The 15,979-nt window shown below is 41.0% G+C and overlaps 1 protein-coding gene across 5 annotated transcripts in view; it reads left to right on the top strand.

Annotated features, from left to right (window-relative positions):
• Window positions 1-1,302: 1,302 nt before the first annotated feature.
• pacsin3 (protein kinase C and casein kinase substrate in neurons 3) overlaps window positions 1,303-15,979 on the top strand; it is a 40,239-nt gene continuing 25,562 nt past the window's right edge. For 2 of the 5 annotated variants that reach the window (XM_008104991.3, XM_003214598.4), the window contains exon 1: window positions 1,305-1,660. The gene's annotated coding sequence lies outside the window, so the exon portion shown is untranslated. Of the gene's footprint in view, window positions 1,661-5,463; window positions 5,620-15,979 lie in introns of those variants that run through there. The other 3 variants (XM_008104984.3, XM_008104979.3, XM_008104973.3) reach the window with 3 other exon arrangements.

The raw sequence follows: 15,979 nt of genomic DNA, 5'->3' as shown, positions 1-15,979 counted from the left end.
GAATTACTGGGTTGCTGTATGGCCATGTTCCAGAAGCATTCTCTCCTAACGTTTCGCCCACATCTATGGCAGGCATCCTCAGAGGATGTGAGGTCTGTCGGAAACAAGGCAAGGGAGGTTTATATATCTGTGGAAGGTCCAGCATGGGAGAATGAACTTGTCTCTTGGAGACAAGTGTAAATGTTGCAATTAATCACCTTGATTAGCATTGAAAGGCCTTATTTATATACAGTAGAGTCTCACTTATCCAACATAAATGGGCTGGCAGAACATTGGATAAGCGAATATGTTGGATAGTAAGGAGAGATTAAGGAGAAGCCTAATAAACATCAAATTAGGTTATGATTTTACAAATTAAGCACTAAAACATCATGTTATACAACAAATTTGACAGAAAAAGTAGTTCAATATGCAGTAATGCTATGTAGTAATTACTGTATTTACGAATTTAGCACCAAAATATCACGATGTATTGAAAACATTGACTCCAAAAATGCATTGGATAAGCGAATGTTGGATAAGTGAGACTCTACTGTACTAGTAGTTTTGTTTTATATTGTACTGTGTTTATTTTATGTGTTGTTTTAGGCACCTTGTGTCATATGTAAGCTGCCCGAGTTATTATTATATTATTATTATTGCAGCTTCAAGGCCTGGCTGATTCCTGCCTGGGGGATCATTCGTTGGGAGGTGTTAGTTGGCCCTGATGGTTTCCTGTCTGAAATTCCCGTTTTCAGAGTGATGTTCTTTATTTACTGTCCTGATTTTAGAGGGTTTTTTTTAAATACTGGTAGCCAGATTTTGTTATTTTCCTGGTTTCTTCCTTTCTGTTGAAATTGTCCACATGCTTGTGGATTTCAGTGGCTTCTCTGTGTAGTCTGACATAAGGGTTGTTGTTACGAGTGTTAGGAAGAACTTTCTGAGCTGCCTCAGAGCCTAGTAGGGAGTTTTAAGCGGAAGCTGGATGGCCATCTGTCGAGGGTGGTCTGATTGTGCTTTTCCCGCATGGACTGGAGGGTCCTTGTGGTCTCTTCCGGCTCTGTGATTCCATGAATTGTGCCTTAGGGAGGAGTGGAAGCTTCCCTCGCTCACAGCCGACCAGCTGAGAAAGCCGAGTCCTGGCTCCGCGCTGCCGAGGATAGTGGACTCTTGCCACGCACAGAAGCACTCTCGCGGTTTAAAAGTCTTCTGAGTGTCCAGCTCTGCCCCCGCTGGGCCGGGCCTCTGCTCATCCCCAGGCTAATTGGATCAGGCGCTCCTAGACTTCTTCCCTCCCTCCTTCTTTCCTTCCTTCCTTCCTGGGTGGAAGAAGAAACCCAGGCGCTCCTTTTGCGCCTCCTCCTCCTCTTCTTTTTCCAAGCCCCCCTCAGAGCCTCCAAGGGGTCTGCCTGAACCCGCCCACCGCTTGGGAAGGGGGCTGGCTCGGGCCAGACCCCCCCCTCCTCCCTAGAGCTTGAAATACGGGGGAGGGGCGAGGGAGAGAGGGAGTGGGAGGGAGGAGGCAAGGCAGGCGAGCGGGCGGGAGGCGGACTGAAGCGCTGGAGCCAGAGCCTCCCCGACGGCCCCCACCCGCGGATAAAGAGGCAGCTCCCGGCTCCGGACGAGCCCCGGGGCTCTCTCTCGGCCTGAGCGGGAGACTCCAGAGCAGCCTCCGAGAGAGGTAAGTGCACTTCGAGTTTGGAGAGCGAGAGAGAGAGAGAGAGATAGAAGTTGGATTCGGGTGCCCCCCCCCTTGCCTTGTGCCTTCTGCTTGCTCCCTTAGCAACCCACGAGGCGGAGGGAGATTGTCTTTCCTCGGGGCAGACAGCTGTTGCTGCTTGGAGGAACTCTCTTTCTGCGCCGCCTTTGCTCCCTTCGAGGGGTGGTGGAGTTGGGTGACCAGTGGCTAGGGCAGGCATGAGCAAACTTTGGCCCTCCAGGTGTTTGGAACTTCAACTCCCGCCGTTCCTAACAGCCTCGGGCCCCTTCCTTTTTCCCCTCAGCCGCTTAAGCTGTTAGGAACGGCGGGAGTTGAAGTCCCAAACACCTGGAAGGCCAAAGTTTGCCCATGCCTGCCCAAGGCTCTTCGGGCATGAGTTTCTCTCCCCAAAGGACAGAGAGGCGCGCCCAGTTGGGAGTTGTTCTTAGGGAGGAGTGAATCAGCAGCGTCCTCCTTTATGCCCTCTCCCTCTTCCCTAACTCTTCTTCTCTTGAAGTAGGGACCCCTCTTTCTTTCTCTCTTCCGGAACAGCCTCTTTTGATTAGTGGGGAATGGGAGAGAGAGAGAGAGAGAAGGCCACAGAGCTCCTTTGTGGAGGCTCTGCGGTGAGCTTCCTTCCTTCCTTCTCTCCTTCCCAAATGGAAAAGAGTCAGAGCTGCTGCAGGCCTCCAGTGGAGTTTGGCAGCTCCAGGAAGAGAGAGAGAGGCGATTTGGGCCCATTCCAGAACCCATTTTCTTTAGTTCCAGGGGCTGCATTTTGGATGTGAGTGGGAAGGACAAAATGAAGTTCAACAGGGGCAAAGGCAAGATAATCCACTTGGGCAGAAAAAATGAAATGCAAAGATAAAGAACGGGGCACGTCTGGCTCGACAGCAGTACAGGTGAAAAAAGATCTTGGAGTCCTCTTGGACAACAAGTTAAACATGAGCCAACAATGCGATGCAGCGACAAAAAAGCCAATGGGATTTTGTTCTGCATAAATAGGACTATAGTGTCTAGATCAGGCATGGGCAAACGTGGGCCCTCCAGGTAGGCTGTTAAGAATTGTGGGAGTTGAAGTCCAAAATACCCAGAGGGTCCAAATTTGCCCATGCCTGGTCTAGATCTAGGGAAGTCATGCTACCCTTCTATTCTGCCTTGGACAGACCACACCTGGAATACTATGTCCAATTCTGGGTGCCACAGAATTGAAGGGAGATGTGGACAAATTGGAATGTGTCCAGAGGAGGGTGACTAAAATGATCAAGGGTCTGGAGAACAAGCCCTCTGAGGAGCGGCTTAAAGAGCTGGGCATGTTTAGCCTGCAGAAGAGAAGGCTGAGAGGAGACATGATAGGCATGTATCAGGATGTGAGGGGAAGTCATAAGAAGGAGGGGCAAGATTGTTTTCTGCTGCCCTGCAGACTAGGATGCGGAACAATGGCTTCAAACTACAGGAAAGGAGATTCCACTTGAACATTAGGAAGAACTTCCTCACTGTGAGAGCTGTTCAGCAGTGGAACTCTCTCCCCCGGAGTGTGGTGGAGGCTCCTTCTTTGGAGGCTTTTAAACAGAGGCTGGATTGCCATCTATCGAGGGTACTTTGAATGTGATTTTCCTGCTTCTTGGCAGAATGGGGTTGGACTGGATGGCCCGTGAGGTCTCTTCCAACTCTATGATTCTATGATTCCATGATCATATAGAATCAGAGCATTGGAAGAGGCCACAAGGGTCATCCAGCCCAACTCCCTACCATGTAGGAAAATACACATCCAGAAGCTCATATCTGTACCAATTTACCCACAGAGAAGCAAAATAGTTGTTTTTTTTTTCAATAGAGGGGGGTGGTTTGATTTGCCTACATAGGAAACTCCAACCACAATAGCATTTCACATTGCTGCAATCAGTGCAAGGACAGAGGCAGACTGGAAGAGGTACTTGGCTTTTCTGATTTCATGTTTGGCATGCTTTGGGAACTGGCACTTAGGACCAAACTGTTTCAGGGTCTAAAATCAGAAGAAGCTATCCTTGGAAAAGAAGAGATATTGGGAAAATGGACAAAAGGGGAAAGAAGGCAGGAGAGAATGGTGGAGGGGGTTGATTCCAAACTATACCTTGTACAGATGTGAATTCTGTGTAAACAGTCCACTTTTTGGCACATGATGAAGGGCATGATGAAGAACTACACTATTGTAGTCTTGTTCTGATAGATCATGACTACCCCTTGTGATGCTAAGACATGTGTGTCTGTAACAGCAGATACTGTAATTTGTAATTAATCTGTAGATTGACTAGCATTCAGTTGAAGACTGAAATATGGGCACATATTTCCTATGTGACTGTGTTATCTAGCTTTAGAAGTTTTGGGTTATTCTCGACTGTGGAGGAAAGATGCTAATGTGCTGCCCTGGTATTCTCGCACAGGGGAACTTAATACTGATTTGGCGAAGGGAAAAGACCATCTGTGGTTTGTCCTTTCTTGGTCACAGAAGAGGTCAGAAGCTCCTCAAAATAAATGTCAGAGAGCTTTGCAAACTGTACATGCTGTGAACCAGTTTGACAGCTTTCTCTGCCAGCTAAATCCTTCCTTGCTTGTCGCACTTAACAAAATGTTTCTTTGAGGGGTTGGTCAAAGAGAGAAGACTGAAGGCTCCAAGTTACTCCCGCATTTCTCATTTAAAAATAACGTACCAGAGTCATATTAAAATCTATCGGAGCCTATTTGAATGTCTTTGGGAATGTCTGGTGTTCTAGGGATTGTTAGTACACATCTCTGAGTCTCGCTTCCATCTTCTTAATTAAAAAGCATGTGTTCATTTAATTAGACTGACTTTGACATTCAGAGGAGCGGGAACTGTGATACAAGGAGGTTAAATGAAAACTGCTGGTTGGAACTACCTGTTTCTAGGTGTAAGCTAATCTCTGGAAGGATTAGGAATTGAATTCCTCTGAGCCCTTTGCACAACTAGAATATTATGCTTTAGTGGAGATTTCTTTTTTCTTCCTAGTCTTTTAATGAATGGCTGTTAAAGAAATATTTAATATTTCTCCTTTCAGTGTATTTCTGAATCAGCCACCAGTTTGAGCCATATCATCTTTATTTTCTTGTTTTGGCAATAGCCTGAGTTCGAAAATGCATGACACCTACATGCTTCTAGTATGTTAAGTCTTATAGCAAATTAGACCACTAGCTTCTGCTTGTCATCCTTATATGTTGAAGCCTAGCCACTCTGAGGTATAAACTGGCTTGGATTATTTGGAGAGCCATGGTTGTGTCCACTATAAGCTCAATATACCACTTTGTAAAATGTAGAATATCACTGCCTCTATGTGTCACACGTAACTGCAATGCATTAGCAAAACAAATATTTACTGGAAATGGTTTTATTGGCTGGGGAAATGTACTTGAGCTAAGTTGCCAGATTTCCCATTGATTACACAGGGAGGTATGCGTTCTTCAATCTTTCGGATAACTGAGAGCAATGGGGGCACTAGAGGCTTCATTGAAATTGTATCCAGCCCAACATATGTAGTGGGTCACACGTTGGTCTTGTGTTCTCTCTGCCTCTCTTTTTATTTGCAGGGGCTACTAGTTTGACATGGACTTTCTAGTCTTGCTTTGTTGTTGGCTTTAGTGCTGAGTTGGCTGCTATGTTCTGGGCTTCCACAGAAGGCTTTATGAATTGGGAATCAGGAGACTGGTGGCCTGATTGCACCTGCTTTCTCTTCTCCCACGCAACTGCCTTAGAGCCATCAGCTGTAATGTGTGGGAAGCCTGAGAAGCAGAGAGCAGTATGACTGAGTAGCTGCACTGGCGCACTGCACAGGCGCTGGAGGGTGAGAAAGTGCCCAGACTGGGCATCTGCTTTGGAATTTTGCAACACCAAAGAGAACTGTTTCTCTCATTGGAGAGGAAAAGACCCACTTCTATTCACAAACAAGGTGAGACTACTGAATTTGTTAAGTGGATGACTGACTGAAGCCTTGCTTAAAAATTGTGAAGGAGGACCAGGAGAAGAGGATTGAGAAGGTCTCCAATTGAGCTGAGTTTACAATATCACCACTTGACAGGAGGAAAAAGCTCATTGCCATCTGAAAAAAACCCCCTCAGATCCAGCATTATGTACAACCTTGTCTTCTTTACTGACCAGAAGTTATTAAATTATGGGTAGACTTAAGTTTACAATTTGACCATCTGACAGGTGTAGAACTTGTTGTTCGGATCTTAGCTCTGGGTCTGATATATTAAGATTTCCTGATGGCTCCGGTAGTTTCCTGTAGACTTCTCCCTGCTGAAGAAACATGCTTCTGCCCGGGTCTCTGCTAAGGGCAACTAATATGCCCTCACCCTAATCTCAGAGGCATGGTTGTTTCTTGGTGAGCTGCAGTAAATTAATATTTTGGTCAACAGTGTGAATACAAGTGGGGGAACATTTGTGAAGAGCATTACATAAATAGTCATTAAAATAGGGATAGGATTCAGTTTCTGGTTGTGATTGTAGCTTGGTCCTGTTGTGTCTGTGGAATGCCAGTCAGTTGGCCCTTTTTGTGCAATTAAGACCTTTTCTTTATTTTGTTCACCTCTCTTTTCTTTTATGTATCTTAGCCTTTGGAATCAATTGACAGAATATACAAAGGCTTAGTCTTAGAAACTTGTGTTGCATTTTGCTTATAAAATAATTTTCATTAATTTCAGCTTAGAATGCAAGATTTTGTTGAAGTTAGAGTGAGAACTCTGGTTGTTTCTGTTGTATTGTAGACTTGTATAATTTGATTAGACTCAGTCCACCTTCCTAAAAGACTTGAAAACTTGGATGTTCCAATGTTCCATTTGAATGACAATTTAGCTCCTGATCATGTCCGCTTAGCCCTAATTTATTGTCTTGGCTTTTTCAACACTTTACTCCCAGCCCCGGCCTTATAGTCTGCGTTTTGCACTAGCCCTTGTCCTGCCCGCTCAAATCTGAATATGCCCACTTCTTCTGGCTACTGGTTGTTGATGTTGGTTGATGTGTTTTTATGATGTTTTTGCTTTCTGGTTTTAATTGTTTTAATTATAATGTTAATTTGTTATATATTTTTAAATTGTGTTTACCTTACAACCTTTGTTTATGCTGGGATTGGTCCCCATGTAAGCCGCCCGAGTCCCTTCAGGGAGAATGTGGCGGGATATAAGAATAAAGTTGTTGTTGTTGTTATTATTGGAAGATTTAAAAGATTCCTAAAGATGGACACTTACTACAGATCCTTTAAATACTAAAATCTATCAGATCTAGGGTGCTTCTTATGTGAGCTCTTGTAATCTTGAGCAATTACTGCCATGTATCTAATACTCTATTATTGAGCCAGATGTCAGAAAACTGAATTGTTTGCTCCTTTAATACTCCGAAGGACCTGCCTAAGCATTAAGAACTACAATATGGTGATTTGGTTTGCCCCCCATTAGCAATGGGTATATGTAGTGGCATGGTCCTAACTCTCATGTATTAGGACATAACATTGTCCTGAGTCCCACCGTTCAGCACAATCCACATAGAAGTAGATTTACAATGTTGATATTATTTAATTATGTCCCTGACGAATTGTAAACATGATCTCTAATCTAAGCCACTTGCCATGTACAATTTTTAGGCAAAGGTGAGGAAAAATACTGCAACAATTTGCTTTAAAGTATCAGAATATTTTGTCTACCACTCAATGTAATGTATTGAGATGAAAAAAAATCTCATGCTATATTTCTGCAAACCATGATGCCAAGAATCCATAAGTTAAATATTCTGATTGTTAGTAGGTCTCCCCTTTTGGGGTAACACCAGAATTCAGAGTGGATTCAGGAAATAAAAGAAAGGTAAAGGTTTCCCTTTAACATTAAATCTAGTCGTACTTATTGATCTACTCACATTTACTTGTTTTTGAACTGCTAGGTTGGCAGTTCAAAGCTGGGGCTAACAACGGAAGCTCACCCCACTCCCCAGATTCAAACTGCCAACCTTTTGGACCGCAAGTTCAACAGTTCAGCAGCTTAATCTGCTGCGCCACTGGGGGTATTGTACACTAAATCCTGTTACTTTCTTGATCACAACAGTAAAAAAATCTCTAATCTTTGATATGTTGTAACTTCAGCATAGTCATAACTCACTTATTAAAAGTTTGGGTTTTTACATTTCTGGTGCATGAGTGTTAATGCAAAAGTGAATTTGATCCTGCCCTCATCTAATTCTGATGTATCTTTCAGGTGAAAGCTTCTACTTTATACACTTTTGTATTTCCTAAATAATACAGTGTGTTTAATATACTGTTATTAATATAAACAGTAATAGTTCATAGACTCTGTTTTCTAGTAGTCAGCTATTTAACATCTATATCCATCACAGAAAGGGTAGCTCATCTTTTCCTGATGGGTCTTTTTATAGGGAAGAGTGAAACATTACTCTGTCGTGCTTTAGTTAATAAGGTTATGTCAAATGAGTAAAAGTGAACAACAAGTTCAAACTTAAACAGGCTATTTGTGGTCCACATAGGACATAATGTCTTAGGCAGAAGCTGCAACTTCGCCTACAAGGTTTTCCAGAGGCTTCAGTAGTTTTCACCTGGTGGCTAAGACCATCCTGTAGCTCTACAGGAAGATTCATTTATGGTGTCTTATCCTGGAGAACACAGTTGCAACATAACAGCATGTGCTAATGTGGGGTTTTGTTTTGCTTTTTTGTTAACCTGCTTGTAACCTTTAACTGTGAAAGATATTAGCCTCCCTTTGAAGATACAGTGATAATGGCTTTGTGAAACTTCACACTGTTGCAATAAAAAAGGCTAAAGTTCTGAGCTTTGTTTTCCAAACTTGGATGCTGGTACTGTCTGGGACCACTAGCTATGTTATGAAGGCCTGATTAGCAATTATATTTGTGTTGATTGGCAAATAAATTTCTGGAATGGCACAAAGGTTTCGTGGAATGCAAAATATTGCTTCTCAAACTGCAGCTCCCAAACTCCCCCAGCCATCATGACCAGTTGGAGACAGTATTGTTTAAAGGGTACTTTTTGGGCATTTAAGTACTGTATCCCAAAGGCACTAGATCCTGCCTGATCTTGGAAACTAGTATTCAGATGGGATGCTGCCAATGAATACCAGGTGCTATTGAATATTTTTCAGAGAAAGGAACGGGCAAAGCCACTTTTGTGTATGCTTTGCCTTTAAACCCTATAAAATTCTTGGGGTTGCCATAAATTGGCACATGCTTTTTCCAAACATTGGAAGAAATGCTCTTGAGAATGCAGAAGTTGGCCTTCCCATCTCTCTCCTTTTACACTGACATATTATTTGGCATTTTGTATTTCTGATGGGAAGAAGGGAGAGGTGAGAATGTTGGCTGCCTGCCCTGCTAGTCATTTGTGCTAAGACTTGTCTTGCTTGATCCACAGTCTTTGAGCCCAATGCTGACCACAAAATGCTTCCTGCAGAATTGTTTCTAGCCAATTACGGGCCCAGTACTAACCCATAATATTGAGCTGCCATGTCAGCAGATGAGCAGAGACATAATTTAGCTTGTTTGTGTCAGAACTGTACTGGAAAATGCCTAAGTAATGCATGTTTTAAAGAGAAAGCACTGCCTTGAAATGTTTGTTTTTATGTTTTACAGTATTATAGTATTGACATTTCTTCTGTAGCTTACCACAATGGTGCAAATGTGCTTTTCTGATAGGCTGACATGCCATAACTTCATTACAAGTTAAGGCAAGATCTGTGTTCTGTGGCATCTGAAATAGCTGTGCCAGGAACAATCTTGTCAAAATATCTTGCACAAGTCATGAAAGTGAGAATTTAAAAATGGCTGTATGGTGCTCTATTCTAAAAATTAACCTAGCAGACTATAGTCTTCAGGTTGATAGGAACTCTTACATATTCATCCTTTTGTAAGTTGCCCTATCAAGCTTTTTTACATAAACTGTCTCAGTAATTGTTACAAGTATCTCTTTCCCTTATATCTCCCTTAATTGATTTGGTATAATACTATTGGTTGGGTACTTGTGTAAACAAAATTTGAGATACAATTTGCCCATACAATATTTAGTTTGGTACATTCCAGTCTTGATATTCAAGTATTTCCAAATGAAAATTGAGATAATTCTGATTTAATAGGTTTAGCAACAGTCTTAGGTGAGCTATGTAAGAGTGAGCAGAAATGTATAGGTGTAATTCCCAAAATTGCTCAAATGCTAGTAGAAATTGTAGGATAGTTCTACGTAAATATTTTCTTGGTTGTCATATTTTTGAAAAAGAATTGTCCTGCTGATTTGCGTGAGTAAACTGGAATGCTAAAAGAAATGTCAAAGTTGGTCAGTACACAGTCCAGTTATAACTGAATTCATAGTATGTAGCTAACTTTCTGGTTGGTGAAAGAATTGCTTTAAACATGGTTTTTATCCAGCTCGGCATTTTGAAATATTTAACTACCAAATGGACTTTGCTTGAGGAGAGCAACAGCTCAAAACTAAAACAATTTCTTCTGCAAGAGCTTCCGATTCTGTTTATTGCTGGCTTTCTTGTGGGATTGTTTTGTTAAGTGTCTGTACTTGGGAATTTGGGATGTAACACAACAATGCAACCCCAATTCTATGGAGATTGGAAAAGGAGTTCTTTGTAAATTCCTTGATAAAGAATACAATTTTTAATACAAAGTAGCACACTGTAGATATTTCCAAAAGAAGGCATACATTTCTTTTTACATTTTAAAATTATTTCTCTGATATTTTTATCGTGTGGGTTTTCTGTTGTTAAGGGTTCCATAGATACTGCTTTTTCCAGGCTGAGGTCTTTGGCATTTGCCAAAGTTGGCTGCAACTGCTATTCTAGGAAGTCACAGAACTTGCTAGATGACTACACAGAGCTTACTCTCTCTACATCTGCGCTCTCCTGCCAACATCTAAATGGAGCTGGTTGCACTCATGAACAGACTTAATGATCCAAAACTAGAACCTTCTTGAGAAGCAATGCCTCCATTTATAAAATGGCTGGCTGACAGAAGGTTAGAGAGTGGGTGACTGAAATAGAAAACCTGGGATTAAAACTGTGAATTGGACAGCCCACAGAGACGTGCTATGCTTCTGGTATGAGATCATGAGTCTTCGTTTATAAGCGGTATGTGTTGGGCGAGGTGGGATGGGGAGTGGGAGCAATGTGATAGCAATGCAAAGTGGCTGAAATTTCTTCCCAAAGTGAGGGTGGATGACTTAGAGTCGCTGGGGCTGCACTAACCCCTCACCCAGGGTTTGGCTCGGTTGTGGCCACTGTGGAAATTGACAGCATTGCATGAGCCATACAGCCAGTTCTTCATATTCATGGATTCTCCTCCATGGATTCAGCAAACCATGACTCTAAAATACTCAGGGGAAAAATACAAAAAGAATATTTTGATTTTGCTGCTCGCTGAGCACTATACTGATATGTAGGCATACCTTGGTGTAGCCACCCTCCATTACGCAGATCCACAGATTTTCTTCAGCACTTGATTGCCATTTTATAAAAGGAATGCCATTTTAATACAGTATTGTATATATGAAACATAAACATCCATGGATTTTGGCAGCATCCTAGACCAAACCTCAGCAAGCAACCGGGCCCAGTGTTGACAAGACAGGAGGCAAAGGGCCTATAGAGTGTGCTTGTCAAGAGTGGTAATTATATAATTTGAACCAATACTGTCAATTTGAATGGTTTTGGTATAAGTTTTTCTGCAGTTGATGAATGCTGGTGATATCATTCCTCTTGAGCCTATCAATTGCACACTTCTTAGTGTCACACTTCTTCTAACGTGCGCATCATATGTATGTGCTTGATCAATATGATTGTTTTAAAGTAGACAAACTGTGTTCTCTAGTTATAGGACATGTGACTACATTGCCAAGGAGAGAATATACTATGGTTTGTTTTCTGTGCAAAAATCCTGTCTTTTATTAAGTCACTGTAAATATTTATCAAAGAAACACTTTGAGAGAAAGCTTTACATTACACAGTTGTGCTTGATTGATGAGCATTATGTGGGAATATTTTTTTTCTTAAGAGGGAATCAAGTCTACCAGTGGAGCAGTTTTAGAATCACTGCTTGATTTTTTAAAATTAAAATGGTTCTTTATGTCCATTGTCTTAAGGAGGAAAATTTTGGGCAGAAATAACATAGATGCCTCTATGCATCCTGGGTTCCTGAGCAATAATGAGGTCTCCAAAGCTTTGTTAGTATGTGGCATGGTATACAATTTTGTTAAAAAAGTTAGGTTGTTTCTATTAGCTGTTGCCACATGCTCAAACACCATGTTTCTGTAAATGTAAGGAAGAAAGGATCTAGCTTAGCTTTCTTTCTGATGTGGCCTGTTTTGTGAACACTTTGAAAAATTAGAGGATGTTCAGAAACACAAAGCTTGACAAGCAAGCTGAACTGATACAATCCACGGAAAATTTGCTACCTGTTACTGCTGATCATATAAACCAGGCTAGAAGGTAGTGAAGAACTTTATTGGACTTTTAGATGAAAAGCCCCTCTTGATGAAAATGTTGAACATACTGTCCCACAAAGCATAAACAGGTTTGTCTTGTAGCAATCCCTTTACCTCAAGGCAGGCAAATTATAAAGAAAAAGCTGTAACCGGCATCAGGGCATAATTTAAACAGAAGTAAAAAAATTATACTACTCTCTAAATACCTTCAGGGCACCAGATCCTGTATGATCTTGGAAACTAAGCAATGTCAGTCCTGGTTAATAGTTGGATAGGATTCCACCAAGCTATAATTGAATGCAGATGCAGTAGGCTACATTTCAGAGGAAGGAATGGGAAAAATCACCTCTGAGCATTTATTACCTAAGAGAATCCTATCAAATTCATGGTGTCACCATAAATTAATAGGTGACTTGAAGGTACACACGCATGTAAAGCTAATTATCAGTACATTCTGATCAGTCAACAAGAAGATTTGGGATACAGAGGTCTGTTGTACCAAACTGAAAGGAGGTAGTAAGAGGGGCAGTGGGCCTTGGGGCCTAGTCAGGATTGTGCATTGAGGAAATGACATGTATCTTCAGTGCCATTTACAGAAAATGTTCGTTACACTCGAGTGGTCTAATTGTATACTTTTCAGATGATGGCTTCAAGCTAACTATGCAGGATTTTTAGAACACTCCCAAATCTTCTAGTCATCCATGGGATGTTATTTCTATTGCAAGAGTAGATAGTACAACTTGTTTAATATTAAGAAGCCATGATAAACCATTTATATCTGGGCTGCTATAGAAACATCATCATAGTTGCTCATAGGTGGCCCCTCCCTGCACCTTTCCTGTCTATTCTTTCCTGACATGCTCTTTCCCAGGCCTTGGGCTTCTAAATTGTTCAGGACAGGCTGGTGTACATCTGGTGACCCCTAGAATTGCTGCATCTGGGTGGCTCTGAACTTTGTCTTTCATGTTGGTTTGATTTCTTCTTCTTCAAGGAAGCAAATTAATACACTCACTACAATGGCCAGCATGGGAACTATGAATCTCTTCCCATCATCAAAGTGGAGGAACTGATCACAATGAGTAACAGAAATAAGACGTCGGTTCTTCCCTTTCTCTCTGTCATGTTGTGTAATAGTAAAATACTCCTACAGATTCAGGAATCTACAAAGAAATCTGCCTCTTTGTCTTCAAAAGCAAATCATAAAAAGTCCATTAGTTTGTTATTTAATTTTCTTTGGACACTTCTTTTTTTTGGTACGTAGGAGTTTGGAGATGTTTTGCAATCATATGACTTACTCCACTAAGTAGTATAACACAAGCAGTCACTTTGATGTTCAGAGTTATTAATACTTTTCTGAATACAATATGACCCTCTCCCTTATCCCCGGGTTCAATATCCATGGTTTCCGTTACTTATGCTCCAAAAATATCCCGTCCTTCAAACATGCTTTTAGGACTCTGTAGTTCTTCCAGTGCAGTTCTATAGTGTGCTTCCATTCTACGTATAGTCAAAATATAGGGTTTGCTTATTATCCACTGTTTCAGGTATCCGCAGGGGCCTTTGAATGCATCCCCTGTGGATATAGGAACCCATACTGTATACCAAGATTAGCTGCTGAGGATAAAAATCTATCAACAGTACTCTTCTGCGTTAATCATAATAAATGAAGCACTGTAAAGGGAATTAGTGAAAATTGTGCCAACATGGCAGGGCTGCTGGAAAATGTGCATTGGTAGCCTGGCTGATGCAAACTCTGAGTCCCGAGCAAATTGAAAGGGGCAGAGAAACTCATAGACATTATCTTCACAATGAATTAGATTCTGAACAGGATTTATTTACTGACATGTGTCCTTTTTTCTTTCTTTCAGTGCTTCAACAATGAAAAGTGAAGCACTGAAATTACTTTTCATTTTTATGTGCTGAAATAAAATATTCATTGAGCTTCATGGTTTGGTTTTTGGGGGGTGGGTGGTTTTTGTTTTTGTTAATGCACATTTTTTCTGCTCTACTTGGCCCAGCTTGTTCCTTGGCTGGGGGACAGTTCTCAGTTTGTGGCATAATTGTTCACAAAAGTATTTGCAAGCATAGAGAAAACCAAGGCAAGAAACAGGCATTCTACACTTTTGAGAGGATCACAAGAATACATCTTTCCTTGGAGATTAAATTGTCTGGTTCAGCACTTGAAAAAATAGAGGCCAAGGAATGTATGGACAATTTCTATCACTGATCAAGTACAGAAAAGCCTTGGTGGTTTATGTTGAACCAGAAAAATGTAGATTTAATATTAGGAAAATTCTCTAGTGCCTGGCATATGGTGCCAAATAATAGGAGAACAGTCCACAATAGAAAAGATGGTATGGGGACTAAATAACTCCTGTCACAACACAGAAATGGGAGGGAGGCAAATCGGCTAAACTTGGCCAGTTTTAAGGGACCTTGAACAAAGTCTCTTTTAGAGGCTAGTGTTGTGTTCAGTAAAGATTAGAAATGTAAACAGCAGAAATCGCGAAGGAAATCATATAGTCACACTGTGGAGGTGAGTCATTATAGACCATAACATTACATATCAAAAGTTAAAGATAATGGGGTTTTTAACTTTGATATGTAAAATTTCAGCTGATTCGGGTAGCAACTAGGAAGTATTGTGGCTATATATGCTCTGAATCATGGATAACTGTCCTATTTTGAGACTCGTAGTTTGAAGGTTTGTACTGTCACTTGTTATGATACACTATGTTTTTGGGGAATTCTAAATGATGATACTTGTGTTTCTTCCTCTAGCGTGGGCATACTTGACCATGGTTTTAAATGTCATGGTTCTCTATAAAGGACGAAGTCAGAGAGAGATCTCAATAATTGTAAAATATCTTGTAGGTCACACAGTCCAACTTCCTGTCACTGAAGGAAGCCCACCAGTACCTATGACAGAGGCTGGATGACTACTTTCTTTCTAAGATGGTGCCCAATGGTCCATTATCAAATAGCATGGGTGACCAGGAAGTACCTTTAGTCAAAATACCTCTCTCACCGTTTGAACCGGTTGGCTCAGGCTCTATCTTTTAGAGAAGCAAAAAATGAAGTTGCTCCATCATTTACGTAACAGTGATTCAAATACTTGAACATGGATGTCATATTTCCTGTGTAGTGATTCAGCCCTCTATTAACTCTACGTAATAGTATCACAAACAAGGCCAGTATAATTTTATAAGCATGCCAACAAGAATATTGTAAGGGAATTTTTGGAAGCTTTTTGGGAATCAAAATATAAACCAACCATACTGTTATCTACCAAGCTAGCAACTATTTGCATTTCCTCCAAGCTAGTAAGGAGAGAAAGTTAGTCTGTCATCACTTGTTCTTTCCCAAATGTTCATAATCTAACTGCTTAATAATCTATTACTCTCCAACATTATTCATCAATTACTTAGATGATGGGGTGGAGGTAATCTGTATCAAGTTTGCAGTTGATACAAATCTGGGAGGGGTTGCTAGCATGTTAGAAGTTATGAACAGAGTTCAGGAGAACCTTGATGAACAAGAAAATTAAACAGAAATTAATAAATTGAAATTCAATAGAGACAAATGCAAAATACTATATTTGGATTACAGAAACCAAATGCACAAGTATAAACATTGTTAAGCAGTACTACATGTGAAAAAGCCCTTGAGATTACTGTTGTTCAGAAGTTGAACATAAGTCAGCACTATGATGTTGCAGTAAAGAAGGTGGGTGCCATTTTATTCTGCATTAATAGAAGCATTTCCAAGTTGAGGGAAGTAATAGTCCCAGTATATTCTGCATTGGTTAGGCCTA

Source organism: Anolis carolinensis, chromosome 1 (genome assembly GCF_035594765.1).
Source record: "Anolis carolinensis isolate JA03-04 chromosome 1, rAnoCar3.1.pri, whole genome shotgun sequence".
Classification (NCBI taxonomy): domain Eukaryota; kingdom Metazoa; phylum Chordata; class Lepidosauria; order Squamata; family Dactyloidae; genus Anolis; species Anolis carolinensis.
The sequence above is the reverse complement of the archived record's forward strand: the minus strand, read 5'-3'. Positions and strand labels throughout refer to the sequence as shown.